At 40.6% G+C, this 15522-nt stretch overlaps 1 protein-coding gene across 1 annotated transcript in view; it reads right to left on the bottom strand.

The window, feature by feature from the left end:
• Window positions 1-4610, bottom strand: part of MCOLN3 (mucolipin TRP cation channel 3) — a 40237-nt gene extending 35627 nt beyond the window's left edge. The window contains exon 1 of the mRNA XM_061121500.1: window positions 4451-4610. The gene's annotated coding sequence lies outside the window, so the exon portion shown is untranslated. The remainder of the gene's footprint in view (window positions 1-4450) is intronic.
• Window positions 4611-15522: the final 10912 nt, after the last annotated feature.

Raw genomic sequence — 15522 nt, 5'->3', positions numbered from 1 at the left:
GACAAAAATACTGGAGTGGGTTGCCATTTCCTTCTCCAAGGAATGTTCCCGACTTGGGGATAGAACCTGCATCTCCTACATTGACGGGAAGGTTCTTTACCACTGAGCCACCAGGGAAGCCCACTAATGGGCACATACCCTTAAAAAACCATAATTCAAAAAACATATGTACCCCAAAGTTCACTGCATTTATAACAGCCAAGACATGGAAGCAATCTAGATGTCCACTGACAGATGAATGGATAAAGAAGTGGTACATATATACAATGGAATATTACTCAGCCATAAAAAAGGAACGGATTTGAGTCAGTTGAACTGAGGGCAGACAAAACCTAGAGCCTGTTATACAGAGTGAAGTTAAGTCAGAAAGAGAAAACAAATATTGCATATTAATACATATATATTAAATTCAGAAAAATGGTACTGATAAACCTATTTGCAGGGCAGAAATAAAGATGCAGACATACAGAACAGACTTGTGGATAGAGTGGGGTAAAGAGAGAGTGGGATGAACTGAGAAATATATACACTATCATGTGTAAAATGCATAGCTAGTGGGAAGCCGCTATATAACACAAGGAGCTCAGCCCAGTGCCGTGTGACAATCTAGAGGGGTGGGATTATGGGGATTGAGAGGGCGGCTTAAGAGGGAGGGGATATATGCATACTTATGACTGATTCATGTTGTTGTACGGCAGAAACCAACACAACACTGTAAAGCAATTATCCTCCAATTAAAAAAAAAAAAACTACAATGAAAATGTTACCTCACACCAGTCAGAATGGCCATCATCAAAAAATCTACAAACATAAATGCTGGGTGTGAAGAAAAAGAATCCTTCTACACTACAGAAGAGAATGTGATTTGGCACAGTCACTATGGAGAACAGTATGGAGGTACCTTAAAAAACTAAAAACAGAGCTACCATATGATCCAGCAATCCAAGTACAGGGCATATATCTGGAGAAAACCATGGTTAGAATGGATACATGCACCCCAATGTTCACTGCAGTGCTGTTTACAATACCCAAGACATAGAAGCAACCTAAACATCCATCAACATATTAACAGGTAAAGAAGATGTGGCATGAATACATATATGGAATATTACTCAGTCATAAAAAAGAAATTATTCCATTTGCAGCAACATGGATGGACCCACAGATGATCATGCTAAATAACATCAGAGAAAGACAAATATCATGTGATATCGTTTAGATGTGGAATCTAAGGGGGGAAAAAAGTCATACAATGAACTTATTTACAAAGCAGAAACAGACTTCCAGTCACAGAAGACAAACTTATGGTTACCAAAGGGGAAAGGTGAGAAGAGTTAAATTAGGAGGTTGGGATTAACGTACACACACTGCCCCTGCTGCAGCCGCTTAATCACTTTGTTCTACTCTGTGCGACCCTATGGACTGGAGCCCACCAGGCTCCTCCTTCCATGGAATTCTCCCAGGCAACAGCACTGGAGTAGGTTGCCATTTCCTCCTCCAGGGGATCTCCCCAACTCAGGAGTCAAACCGAAGTCCCCTGCATCGCAGGCAGATTCTTTTACCACTGAGCTACCAGGGAAGCCCCAACATGTATATACACTGCTATAAATAAAATAATCAACAAGGACCTCCTGTGTAGCACAGGCAACTCCACTCAATATTCTGTAATAATGTAGATGAGAAAAGAATCTGAAACAACAATAGATACATGTATATGTACGACAATCAATTTGCTGTGCACCCGGAACTAACACAACATTTTAAGTCAACTATAATATAAAACAAATTTTTTTTAATTTAAAAAATAAAAAGAATGTGATTACAACTATAAACAAAATAAACTGCATTTGGTGTTTACAGAATCAATTAGAATATAGCAAGTCATTTTTCTTTTTATTTCAGTCACTGAATGAATTTTTACGCAATTGAAAACTACCAAGTTCAAAGGGCTGCTGTTAATAGAAGATTATAATACCAATATATAGTATGTATATGCTTTTTGCCTCAATCAGTAACAGACAGAGTAGGGTGTCCTGAAAGCACTGGAAAGGTTTCAGAAAGCAGGCTGGACTCTGAAATTATGTGCAAAATTTTGTATATATATGGATATGGGCAATTTTCCTGGGGAGATACAGTTTTATCAGATTGTATGAAAAAAAAATTTTTAAGCCATTGAGTTAAAGGTACAAAATGTGATGTAGAGAACAAAGATCCTGTTTTGTTTCTAATCCTGGTTCTACATTGAGACACTTCTGTGACCTTATACAAGTCACTCAGCCTGTCTGAGCCTCAGTTTTCTCTTCTGCAAAATAGAAATAAGAATATCTACAACTTCATGTGTTTCTAGTGAGAAAATGAAAATAAAGCCCTTGCATAGGGTCTAGCACTAAACCATCAGCCTTACTTTCCCTACAGCCCCAGCAGACATAGCAGCTTCCTAAACAGCGAACAAAATTCTTAAGAGGCAGTGTGAGCTTCAGGGGACTTACAAAGGAGGTCTGCAAAGAACTCAGAATCTCAATTTAAGTCCAAATCCCAATCAGCAACATCACTTGCATTAGCTTTTTATGGAGGGCCTTTATATTTATATAGTACATTTTACTTTTCAAAGCACTTCATAACATTTTTTGTTTGTCCCTTTGAAAGGGATAGGGTTGATTTTACTGTCTTCATAGTCAGCTTATCCAAAGTGATAAAGAAGTCACTTTGTAAACTGGAACCTATCCTGGACTGTCCCTCAGACTAATCTTCATATTATGGAAACTTCTTCAAAATAAAACACCACAAAACACTACAGACAGTATTGTTCTTTTTTACAGAATAGAAAGGCTGATTCTGTGTGATATTTTTTTACCGAAAATTCTACTCAGAGATTGGGATGTGGGGAAGAGTCAAAGTGTACTAACACACTCGACTTTCAGAGTGAAGTAATTATGACAGAATTCATTAAAGTATGGTTGCTGTGTGTGTTTAAATGCCTGTCAAAGTCTGAGTACAGTAACTCCATGAAGACATAGGGAGAGAAAAAAGATAATCCCTTAGGATTTTCACTCGAGAACATTTTATTTCCTTCTTCAAAAGGGTATATTAATATTTTCATCAGCATTTAAAGACACTATCTATGGGATTTATAAGGAAGCTGATTCATGCCAGTTCATGGAAATTCGCACATGAACAGTAACAAAATAATGGAACTGTTGATAATACAGCCTCTGTTAGTGAATGACAGACTAGAGCTCACATTCAGCCCTTTCTATTTTTGATACAGGGAAAATTAAACTATAAACAAACCAGCCACACGCCGTGTAACAGTAACCCATAGGAACAAAGTGAAAAAGAAGCCAACCACAATTAACTTACTCAGCACATCGCGCACCAAGCTTACGAAAAAGATGTTCCATTCACAAGGACTGACCACTCGCTGCAAACCTTCGCTTTACTGTCACAGAAGCCCGTCTGAAGGCGCACTTTTTAAAAACGGAGACTGTCCGAACCCCTCGCCGCTGAGGGCGAGTCGCCCCAAACCCTGCACACCCACCCGGGTGCCGCGCAGGATGCAGGGTCCGTGGAGACGTGGGTCAGGAGAGTCGATCCGCGATGCTGGGTTTGCTCTTACAATCTACAAACGAATACCCTGAGGTTCTTTATTCAGGGCGAGGAGAGGCTTAATTGTAGTGAACTGCAGAAAGTTAAAGCCGAAGAATACGTGTAAATAGTAACAGCCTCGCAGTTGATGACAAGGACGCGAGTTCCTTTCACGACCGACTGGAGACTGCTTTCTCCCCGCGCGGGGACGCCGGCTTTGGTCCCAAGTACACCCTCCCCATTCCTTCTAATAAAACAGCACTCCGAGTCCGGAGAGGTTGGCTGTGCCACCAGCAGACCGCCACCGAGCCCCGAGCACCACGCGGAAGGCCGCCCCCTTCCCAGGCCTCGCGGGTGAGGCCGGCCTCCCGGTGGCGGCGCGCCGCAGCCCGAGTCCCCGCAACTGCGGGGGCGCCACTGACCTTGTGCGGGCTGCTGAGCAGCCGGGGGGCCGAACCGCTGCAGCTCGCACCCCGCTCCCCCCTGTGTCCCCTCCATGGCGCCGCCGTCGGACCCGACCCTCCCGCCGGGTATCACGGATGGCTGGAGACGGGGCGGGCTCTCCCTTCGCGCCGCGGGCGCCGTTCCCACGACACCTGATGCCTCCGGGTGCGGCTGGGCTCGGCTCACCTGCGGCCGCGGCGCGGGAAGCGGGGCGCCAGAGAGGGCCGGTGGGGGACCTACTTCGCGGCCGGGGCCGCGGCAGGTGAGCCGGCTCTAGAAGCCTCTAAAGTCCAGCTCAGCCCGGGGTTCGACGTGAGCCCAGCAGCGGTGGCATCCTCCCTCCGCCGGCCGAGTGAACCCGTGACCCTCCTCCGCAGCTCCCCTCCCTCCCACGCCCCTTTCTGCAGCGGTCTTTCTGGACCTGGGGCGCAGGAGGCCGTCTGAACTAGCCCGGGGCTATCCGCCTCACTCCATTCGCGCCCCTCCCCGTCTGCGTAAACGATCCTCTCCGCCCTCCTCGGGTTTCTCAGGTTGCTCCAGAGTTGCGCTGCCCGGGTGCGAGGGCGTGGGCTCCTGGCTTCCTCTCTCTACTTGGGGCTGCGGGGAAGGGTGGGTGCGTAAAAGAGCCAGGCCCGATGTCAAATGCCTGGAGGCATATGAGTACCCAGTCCTCTCTAGCAGCCTTCTATTCTAATTTTTGTAGACTAACCGGGAAGGGGAAGATCTTTCAAACTTAAGCCTTGTACCCTTTCAGTTTGGGAGAATTGCTATGAAATTATTGGATGTTGACTAGGCTCTTCTAAACCGGATGTCGCGTCTGAAAGAGCCCTGAAAAGCTCTTTAAAAAAATGTGACTGGAAATACTTGAAGTGAAGATTCTTTGTTTGGCCAGACTTCAGTCAGGTTCCTGAAACCTTCTCCTAGGCTCATCTGTGCACTTCCTTGTAAAATCCAGTTTTAGCAAGAACTTTACTAAGTCAGTTTAACTAGGAACACCCCGCCCCAGTATCTGATGATCCTCAATATAGGATCAAGTTCCTCATCTTCCACCCTTCCCCAGGTGATGTCTGATTGTCCTGGCTCTTTTTCAATAAGAATCCTGTTAGGTTAATTTCGCCAGAATTCCCCTTAGCCCTATTTTCTCTTAGTAATTTTCCATCCACTGACCCGCAACCCTGAAAATTTCCACTTGCCCATGCTGTATTAGGAGCTGAGTTCCATTTCTCCCTCCACTGTAAAATCCCATTGCAATGGTCCCTATAAGTATCTGGGTGGACACTTTAATGTGTCATGGACAATTTTTTGAGAATAGATCTCCAACCATAACCTTTTTCTTCATGAATTCTTTTTTTTTTTTTTTTCATTAAACTCATCAGGAAAAATGAATTAGGAACTTAGATTACTTTTAATGACACCAATTTGGATTTGTTTTCATTGATTTCTTTCTTTTTTTGGCTTTGAGCTAGTTTATTAAGGTCACTGAATTTCCATAACAGGTCGTTCCTCAAATCATATCAAGAGCTTTTAGATATTTTACAAAAACTTTTCCAATCCTAAACCAGAATAATTTGCATAGCTAGTTTATAAATGGGAATATCTTTTCTTGCAATGGGGTACAAGAATTTTATGCTGTTCGTGAACTCAAATTCCAATTGCTATGAACAAGGTAGTCACAAGGGTATAATTGGCACATTCAATCCTCAAGTGCAATTTGGAAGATGTAATTTAATCTCTTATGCCCCTATGCCTCCACATTTTGCACTATCTCCACCATAACAGTGATGGTGGGAGTTTGAAATGCTTGATTGTTCAGGAGCAATCTGAACTTTAGAGGGTTTTGCAGGCCTAAGTGCTAGTCCTAGTTAGAGCTGAATTAAGTAGGCTGGTGAATAGAAAAAGCCAGGCTTTGGTGTCAGGTAGATGAAATAAAGAAAGTTACTAAGTCATGTCTGACTCTCCGCAACCCCATGGACTGTAGCCTGCCAGGGTCCCCTGTCCATGGAATTCTCCAGGCAAGAACACTGGACTGGGTAGCTATTTCCTTCTCCAGGGGATCTTCCCACCAAAAGGATCAAACCTGGTGATAGGGTCTGCATGGGGGCCCATTGTTAAAATGGCTCATTGTGCTACCTCACAAACAAAAGATAAAGTCACAGTGACGGGTGAAACTGACCACATTGCTTAAGCAGCATCCTGTTTTTGCTTCTGGCACTTACTTTCTCAACATTATGCGACCACCCTACCATGGGACACTTGAAGCTCTCTCGAGACTACATGATGGCCAGACTCCAGTTGCAGGCTAAACTAACCACCCCACTGCAGGGGACCCGATTTCCCATCTACGGGGTTTAAGAGGGATCCATCAGAAGGGTGGGCTGCTGGTTCTTCTCAAGGACCATTCTCCCTTTCATTCTCTTTAATAAATTTCCTTTTCTTTGCCTGACTCCTGGGCTTGTTCTATTTTTCTCCGCACTCGCCTTACAGTGGGGTGCCCTACATTGCAGGCACATTCTTTACCAGCTGAGCCACTAGGGAAGCCCATGGTGTCAGGCACCTAGGGGTCCAAGTTCCCTTCTAAACCACCTACTGCCTGGCCTCAGAGAATTGCTTAAGCTCTCCACCTTCCCATTTCCTTCCAAGTATAATTTGCCTACTAAAAGGAATAATGAATTTTAATTAATTGGATGCATACAAAGCACCCGTACTGTGCCTGGCCTATTTTATATACTTGCAAATGTTAATCCTTTTTAAATTTTTATTTTTGAAAAATCTAAATTAGTGAAAAAATCAACTATGTTCACAGATTGCAAGACTCAGTATTATTAAGATGTCAGTTCTCACCAAGTTCATTGATAGATTCAATCCAATCTCAATCAAAATTTTATACAAACTGACAGGCTATTTCTAAAATTCAGTGGAAATACAAAGAACCTAGAATAGCCAAAGCAATATATTAAAATAAGGGCAAAATTGGAAGACTTGCCTTACCTGGTTTCAAGACTTATTATAAAGCTCTATGAGCATGACAGTTTGGAGTTTATGAAAAAAGACATGTAAAAATAAAACAGAATGGAACAGACTATCGATTCCAGAAACAGATTCCTATGCATATAGTCAACTGATTTTTAACAAAGGTGCTAAAACGATGTAAAGGGGAAAATTAAGCTTTTGCAATCAACATAGTGATATTATTGGCTCACAGCAATATATACAATACAATATATACTGATGGGTGGTTTAGTCTCTTAAGAGGTGTCTGACTCTTGTGACCACGTGAACCTTAGCCCTCCAGGCTCCTCTGCCAGTGGGATTTCCCAGGCAAGAATATGGGCACATTTGCCGTTTCCTTCAGGGGATCTTCTCTACCTAGGGACCAAACCAGCATCTCTTGCATTGACAGGCTCATTCTTTACTGCCGAGCCAGCAGGAACAGTACTGACGTCAAGTCTACAAGAAGACAGGAAATATTTACATACAGAGTCAAAAATTAAGGTCAACATTTCTGGAAGCACGTCAGAAGCATATTAGAAAGGTTAATATCTGAGCAGTCTGTCTTGCTTGTAACTGTTGTCATATTTTAAACTGTATTCCTGGCTTTGCTGTTGAGCAATTCTTACAAATAACGTAAATAGTAATATGCTTAATATATATATTATATAATTAATGTTTAATATATATGTATCTAATTAGTAGTTTATATATATAAAATACAAAAATGTGCTAATCCAGTGGATGGTATTTCGAGAAAGAACATTTTGCAAGCAAAATAACTTCATAAATTGGTGATTTCAACATATTTATATGTAATACTATTGCTCTTGCTAGGAAATCCCAGTGTTACATGGTTTGAATATTATCTAATCGTGTTTGCTGCATTTTTCAGAGTTTGAATATTCACTAAAAGATACAGTTCTTTGTAAAACAGACCAAATATTTTCATAGTGAACAAAGTAATTGAGCTTATAAAAAGCAACAGATACTCTAATGCCCAATCTGATAATACTTTTGGAAGCACTTTTAATCTCTGAACCAACATCAAACACAGAATAAGAGGAATTTTCTCTCACCTGGAACATTTGTCACAAAACAAAGATCAAATCTATTGGATAGGCAATTAATGTTCATGTGTTTTAATTTGAAGACTAAGTTTTTAAATATTAAATTTTTTACCTTTTATCTATGAAAATTATTTTTATTAAGAATTTATTTTGCATTAATGCTTACCTCTTTTAATGATTTTATTATGAAATATCTATAACAAGTAGCATACAGCTGAAATATACCATCTTGTTTATTTTTTTTTTAAACAGAAGGAAATCTCTGGAACTTTTAGTATAACCCTATCACAGTAAAATAGTTGCTTATTATCATAGTTACCATTATATTTTAAAAACAAGTGAAAAATGGTTATGAAAAATATAAAATAGGTTATTATTTCAGGAGTTGGTTTTTGCTCTTGTTATGTCTGAATCTCAAAGATTGATTTCTTTGGGGAATTTGGAAACACTACTGCAATAACCAGTGAATCCCCTATAGCCTTCTTGGTAACTGACACATGGAAAAGAGCTTTTTTCTCAACTTTATCTTCTTCTCAAAAATCCTGTCTGTTTCAGAGTAACTTAGGTCAGCTGAGAGCCTGAGAGCCTTAGGAAGCATGAGTAATAAGTCATGCATAGTGAAGTGGAGGTTGCTCAGCCGTGTCCAACTCTTTACAACCCCATGGACTGTACGGCCCATGAATTCTCCAGGCCGGAATACTGGAGTGGGTAGCTGTCCCCTTCTCCAGTGGATCTTCCCAATCCAGGGATCCAACCCAGGTCTCCTACCTTGTAGGTGGATTCTTTACCAGCTGAGCCACCAGGAAAGTCCAGGTCATGCATAGTCCATCCAAAATATTTCCTACTTTTCTATCTGCACTACTCATCTTATTTACCTCTTAGTTCCTTATCCTTTTTTAAATTAAAATGTTTATTTATACAATACATATATATTCAAGTATATCTTGAGAATTCTAAATTCTAGTAAGAGTATTAGGTACTATGGATAGGATTATGAATAAATCATAGTTCCAGCTCTTAAAGATCTTACAGTCTAGAAGATAAATTTTTTTAATTGAGAAAAATTTAAATACAGAAAAGTACAACAAAACACATTAATCTCAATATTCACAACCTCAAATGCAACAGATTTTACATTTCATTTCCAGTCTTTTTATCTAATGAGAAATAAAACATTGTAAAATTAACAATCCCTCCAAAAATGGAACTTTTCTGTCATGAATGGGTATGAATCATCTCAGTAGTTCACTTGAGTAATATTTTTTCTCACATACATGTGCCCATAATAAACAGAAATAGCTTCTGCATGTTTTTATCAATAATGGCATTGTTCTGTACATAAGTCTTGAACATTCACCTCACCATTTTGGCTCTGAGTTAGATGTATGCAAGTTTATTTATTTTAGCAGTTTTATGGCAATTTATTAACTGTACCATAGCATTCTATCCATTTCCCTACTAATGGACATTTAGGTTATTTCCATCTTTTACCATTACAAAAATTTTACAGTGAACATTCATGAACCATTTCCTCACGTGTAAGAATTCCTCTAGGGTAAATATCCAGGAGTGGAATTGCTGGATTATAGGATATATACATTTTCAGTTTTACTAGATACTGCCAGATAACTCCCCAAAGTGGTTGTTCCAGATCATTTAATGAACATTAGATGGTGTACCTTCTATATGACAAACAGATTCCAGCACTGGGGATGCAGCAGTAAAACAGACAAAATCTTCGGCCCTTATAGAGTTCACAATTCAGTGGCAAAGAGAGGCAACAAGTATAATAAGGAATTTATAGAGTGTCTTGAGTGCATGTGTGCTCAGTCACTTGAGTAGTATCCGACTCTTTACAACCCTATGGACTGTAGCCTGGCAGGCTCCTCTGTCCATGGGATTCTCCAGGAAAGAATACTGGAGTGGGTTGCCATGCACTCCTCCAGGGGATCTTCTCGACCCAGGGATCGAACTTGTGTCTTTGTCTCCTGCACTGACACACAGATTCCTTACTACTAGCACCACCTGGGAAGCCCATAGAGTGTTTTAGAAGGTGATAAATATTGTCAGAAAAAAATCAGGCAGAGAATGGGGAGGGAAGAGTATTGATAAGTTGCCGTTTTAAATATGGCGGGGGTAGGCCCAATTGATGGAGAAGGATATGGCAACCCACTCCAGTATTCTTGCCTGGAGAGTCTCATGGACAGAGAAGCCTGGCAGGCTACAGTCCATGGGGTCGATAGAGTCGGACACAACTTAGCGACTAAACCACCACCAGGCCTAATTGAGAAGTTAGCATTTTGGCAAAAACATGAAGGAGATCTGGTTTAAGTGTTCCGGTCAGAGGGAACAGCTAGTGCAGAGCAGGACCATGCCTGGTATGTTTGAGTAACCCTAAGGAGGCCAGTGTGTCTGCAGAGGCATGAGCCACAGGGAAGAACGGTAGGAAATGAGACTAGTAACAGGGGCCAGGTTAAGCTGGACCTTGTAGGTCATTGTGGGAACTTTGTACTTCGGCTTTTACACAGAGTGAAATGAGAGCCTTTGGAGAGATTTGAATTGATGACTGGTATGATATGACCTGTGTTTTACAAGTGCATCCCTCTGATTGCCATGTCGAAAATACATCCCAAAAGGGTGAAGGTTGGAAGCAGAGGCCTCAGAGGATGACTCTTGGATCTTTGCCTAAATAACTATAAAGATGGAGTGGCCATCACTTGAGGTGAAGACTGCAGGATGAGCAGGTAGTTCATTAGTTCAGCAGAGAATCAGGAGTTCAGTTTTGAACTTGTGTTTGAGATGTCAGTTAAGTGCTTTTCTTTCTTTTTTATTTTTTTCATTTATTTTTATTAGTTGGAGGCTAATTACTTTACAATACTGTAGTGGTTTTTGTCATACATTGACATGAATCAGCCATGGATTTACATGTGTTCCCCATCCCGATCCCCCCTCCCACCTCCCTCTCCACCCGATCCCTCTGGGTCTTCCCAGTGCACCAGCCCCGAGCACTTGTCTCATGCATCCAAACTGGGCTGATGATCTGTTTCACCCTAGATAATATACATATTTTGATGCTGTTCTCTCGAAACATCCCACCCTCACCTTCTCCCACAGAGTCCAAAAGTCTGTTCTGTACATCTGTGTCTCTTTTTCTGTTTTGCTTTTCAAACTATCTGTTGGAGGCAACGTGACTTGGTTTTGTTTCCATTTCTCTCACAGACTGATATTTCTGTGAAATACAATACAAATATATTCCTAGAAAATGGAATAAAGACATTTAGAGTACAAACCAATTTTTTTTTTTCATATGTGATAAAAAGCAGTAACTCTATCAAAATGCTAGAAGGCTTTTAGGCAACTTCGATTTCAGTACTTCTTTTGTTGTAGATTGTTAACAAATATTTCCCAGACTGGTAACAAACATTTCCCGACTGATTGTGATCTGAGGGTCACACTTTGGATAACCCTGTATTAGACATCCAAATGGAAATGTCTAGTAGAGAGTTGAATATTCACATCTACCTTCAACTGTCTGAACAGACACTGAACAGAGTTTCAAATTAATTTTGATTCAACAATCACCACTGAGTATATACCATGTTTTTTTCAAATTTTATATTGTATATGATTTTCTTTAATTTTAATTGGAAGCTAATTACTTTACAATATTGTGGTGGTTTTGAGCATATGCCACATTTGAGGCGCTATGTTGGCCTTTTTAATGGCAATGCTATGAGGAAGGGACAGATTAAGATCTGTGGGTAATCTGGACAGGGTAGTAATCTGGTATCCCTTTATACTAATATTCTTTAAAATTTTATTTTTACTATATATCTAGTGGGAATAGGGAAAAACTGATTTCTGCTAATAAACATGTATATAGTTTCTTTAAACTGAAAAAATATATATTAAACACAATTTTCTAAACTAGTTGCTTCTGAATAGGTTTCTACTGGGGACATACCAAACTGTTCAAAATTTAAATATGAAAACTGGCTAAACTCAGAAATGGGAACTTTACCCTTTTTTAAAAAACTTTGTGATTCGTACCCTCATATGGCAAAAATATTAACATGATTTTGTTTCAAATCTGAAGCTACTTGGTTGAGAGAAGAATCAATTTTATCTCTCTCCTGGTATGTAAGAAGTCCCCTGTGGAAACCTGAACTAACTGACTGCCTATTTCCAATTCACACTGTGAAGAGTTATCTTTTTTGAAGAAAGTCATTTTCAGCAGCAGTGTGGGCGTTCTCACTCTTTATGTGACTTGGCTCCGAGGAAAGCATTTTTATCCCAGATTTTGCAGAAGTAAAACTGAGTTAGAGGAAGTTCAACAGCTTATCTGAGGTCATTCATCCAGAAAGTGACAAATTCAGGCTCTAACATAATTTTTTAGCTTTATTTAATGTATTATTTGAATGATCCATTTAAAAAAGTAAAATTTAAAGTACCTTGATAGCATTAATAAGTATACATGTAGAATTGGTTCCTGATGCCTGTTGATACTGTAGGACTATCACCTCTGTACAACTCTCTCACTCACCAACTGTTTCTGGTGTAAAGAGTGGAGCCTCACCTATACTCACAAGTAAGTCCATTTTGCTACCAATGGCTCTGTGTTCTCCTCCTCAACTCCTGCATTGGTCCCTCTGGAGACACAGGCTGTCCACAGCCTACAGACAGTCCACAGGCCTCCACCTTCCTTTGTGGGAAGTACCAACAGTCTTTTTTTTTTCCATTTATTTTTATTCGTACCAACAGTTTTGATGGGAGCGAGGGTTGTGCTCTCTTTAGTCACCATTAGACTCAAGCCATTCTGTGCAGAAGTCATAAGAAAGCTCGTCATCTCACTTTAGTGTTGTATATATTCTCATTTCTTATAGAAGTTTCAGTTCATTTTTTCCTCCTAGAATTGCCACAATTGGTCTTCTCCCCAATAGATAAAGCTTTGTTCCCAGGCCAGATTTTTTTTTTTTTTTTTTGGTCTTTTCTCTTTTCTGAATCTGAGTACTCTTCTGGGATACTCCTCAGTTCCTCAGGTAGTAGATTATGATAGTTTTCCCAAGCACTGTGCAAACGTGTCAGAATCCCAGCAACTTGGGGCTCAAATAGAGACACTTCCTTCTCTCCCACTCTTTCTCTCTCCCATGCATACTGATGCAGACAGACGGAATACTGGAGCGGATAGCCATTCCCATCTCCAGAGGATTTTCCTGACCCAGGGATGGAACCTGAGTGTCCCGCATTGCAGGTGGATTCTTTACCATCTGAACCACCACGGAAGCCCAACAAAACGTGTAATGACTCCTATTAAGGGTATTCAAGCTCTAGTTGCTGAATTAACTCTTAAGCAAAATTCTGAAAAGGGGTGAGGAAATCAAGCCCTAAAGTAACAATAACTTAACTCATATCTAACTTGTCAAAGTGAAAGTGAAACTGTTATTCACTTAGTCGTGTCTGACTTTTTGAGACCCCATGGACTGTAGCCTGCCAGGCTCCTCTGTCCATGACATTTTCCAGGCAAGAATACTGGAGTGGGTTGCCACTCCTTTCTCCAGGGGTTCTTCCCCCCAGGGATCGAACCTGGATCTCCCGCACTGTGGGGGGATTCTTTACTGTCTGAGCCACCAAGGGAATACCCTCTGTAAACCCAATCTGAAGTTATCAAGATGTCCTTAAACCATCAGAGAAGTATCTTTAGTAACAGCTTCTTGACTCATTACATTGTCACTCAACTAATAAGTTTAGTCACTCAGTCATGTCTGACTCTTTATGTTTCCATGAACTGTAGCCCTCCAGACTCCTCTATCCATGAGATTCTCCAGGCAAGAATACTGGAGTGGGTTGCCATTTCCTTCTCCAAGTGATCTTCCCAACCCAGAGATCGAATCTGGGTCTTCTGCATTGCAGGCAGCTTCTTTACCATCTGAGCCACCAGGGAAGCAACTAATTAAACTAATTTTTAAATATCTTCAAATTGCCAGCAAATTTCACTCAGCATCCCCTGGGAGAGAATAGAAGTGTTCACTAGTCACCATGGGGACCACACCCATGAAAGAACATTCATTTATAATTTGTAACATGAAGAAATTACTAAACATTTTCCATTTGATTTCTAGCCTTCTTGGTATTGGGATCTATGACTCGTTCCTCCAAATGAGCATCCCTTTGGGATGTCTGTAAAGATGACACAAAGGCTTGATGTGTCATCCAAATCACAAGGTTATAATATTTACTTCCTTAAATCTGACTGCAATGAAGTATGAATTTTTTTAAGAAAATAAAACTCTTTGGAAGAATACAAAGAAACTTTTGTTAGAGAGCTTTATCTAGATTTCATCTCAAGAATAATCAATTAAATGATTCAACATATATTAAATACCCATGTCAGATATTGTGCTAAACAACAGCAATATAATGGAATAAGACACCGTCCCAGCCCTAAAGTCTAACGGGGGAAGATATCCATACAAACAAGCCATTGCCACACAATGTAATAGTTGCTATAAAGAAAAAACAGAAGAAGCAGTGACTAATTCTGTTGGGTGTCTGGGTGTCTTTCAGGGAATATGGTATTTAAGTTGGTCTTGAAAAATAGTTTACTGAATAATGCAGATGAAAGAAGGCATGAGAGGTTGAGTAGAGGTAGAAATGGATGCACAGTTATTAAAGGGCAAGGCGTATTTAGGGAGCAGTCCAGGGCTCTGTATAACCAGAGCTCTGCCTCTCATCCTGGGACACACAGACTGCCGGGCCTGTGCAGCGGTATGCCAGGAGCTGTGGAAACTCCCAGGGTGAGCATGTCACAACTGCACAGGGCTTCTTTGAGTTTATTCAATCTTATGTCCATTTTAGTTAATAGTGATTTGGGGCACTTTTCCCAGTTTATTGAAATGTAAGTGAATAAGAATTTTAGGCATATTAAAAAACAAAAGCAAGCATGAACACATTGTGGAGCAGAATGCTAAAACCTCATGAATTCTTTGTATGAAGCAAACATATCTCAGTTGCAGAAGTCCATTTCAAGCTGAAACCCCTCTAACAATCAGTCTGTGACCAAGCCCCAACCTTTACGGTTCCATGCCTCTCAGCTCTTAAAGGGGTTCAACCGAAAAAAACTGCACTAAAATGTGGATTGAATTAAGGTGAGAGGCAGGAAGTGAGGTTAAAAACATAACTCATTATCCTCTGGGTATCTTTAAGGTATCCTTCAGAACCTTATTTGTACAGGGTTTCATATGCCAGATTGAGAATATGTAAGCAGGGTGCTAACAGGATTGAATTTCTGTTTCAGAACACTCTGAAGCACCGTGGCAAATAAATTAGAGAGCAAGAGACAAAACAAGTCAACAGACCGTTATTACCACCTAAAATAAGTCAGATGAAGATGGTGAAGATGGCTAAGAAGAGATAGATTATTTGAGAGATAACTTAG

The sequence above is a fragment of the Dama dama genome, chromosome 20 (genome assembly GCF_033118175.1).
Source record: "Dama dama isolate Ldn47 chromosome 20, ASM3311817v1, whole genome shotgun sequence".
Classification (NCBI taxonomy): Eukaryota; Metazoa; Chordata; class Mammalia; order Artiodactyla; family Cervidae; genus Dama; species Dama dama.
The sequence above is the reverse complement of the archived record's forward strand: the minus strand, read 5'-3'. Positions and strand labels throughout refer to the sequence as shown.